This window comes from Phalacrocorax carbo, chromosome 20 (assembly GCF_963921805.1).
Source record: "Phalacrocorax carbo chromosome 20, bPhaCar2.1, whole genome shotgun sequence".
Classification (NCBI taxonomy): Eukaryota; Metazoa; Chordata; class Aves; order Suliformes; family Phalacrocoracidae; genus Phalacrocorax; species Phalacrocorax carbo.
This window is the reverse complement of record NC_087532.1, coordinates 8,896,415-8,897,388: the sequence shown is the minus strand read 5'-3', so window position 1 is coordinate 8,897,388 and position 974 is coordinate 8,896,415.

The window sequence follows — 974 nt, the reverse complement described above, 5'->3', positions numbered from 1 at the left end:
GGGCAGCGGGGGCGGGGCGGCGGCGGCGGGCGGGGCGCCCATTGGGCGGGGAGGGGGAGGAGAGGGCGGGGCGAGGAGGGGCGGGGAGGGGGTGTGGGGGGGGCGGGGGGGGTGAGCGCGTGTGGGCCCGCACGTGGGCGTGGGGGCGGGGTGCGCACGTGCCGCGGGGGGTGTGTGCACGTGGGCGCGCCTGCTTGCACGCGCGCGGGTGTGCAAGGGAGGGGCGGGGCCGCGGGTGCGCCCGCGGGTGGGCGGGCGAGTGGGTGGGTGTGGGTGCGTGTGCGTGCAAGGGCCTGCAGCTGTGCGTGTGGGCGTGCACACGAGTGTGCAAGGGCGTGGGTGATGGCCTGTGGGTGTGCCCACAGGTGGGCGTGCAAGTGCGTGAGCCTGTGTTTGCACACGTGTAAGTGCAAGTGTGTGGGCCTGTATGTCTGTGCATGCATCGGTGAGTGTGCAAGCGTGTGCGTCTGTGTATGCACACGAGTGTGCAAGTGCATCGGTGTACACCTGTGGGTGCACCCACGGGTGAGCGTGCAAGTGCATGAGCCTGTGTTTGCACACAGGAGTGCGCAAGTGTGTGCATCTGTGTGTACACACAAGTGTGCAAGGGCATGGGTGATGGCCTGTGGGTGTGCACACAGGTGAGCATGCAAGTGCATGAGCCTGTGTTTGCACACGTGTAAGTGCAAGTGCGTGGGCCTGTATGTCTGTGCATGCACGGGTGAGTGTGCAAGCGTGTGTGTCTGTGTGTGTGCGCACACGAGTGTGCAAGTACATGGGTGTTCACCTGTGGGTGCACCCATGGGTGAGCGTGCAAGTGCATGAGCCTGTGTTTGCACATGTGAGTGTGCAAGTGTGTGTGTCTGTGTGTACACACAAGTGTGCAAGTGCATGGGTGTACCTCTGTGGGTGTGTGTGTGCAAGTGAGTGTGCACCCATGTTTGCACACATGCGAGCACGCAAGCGTGCATGCC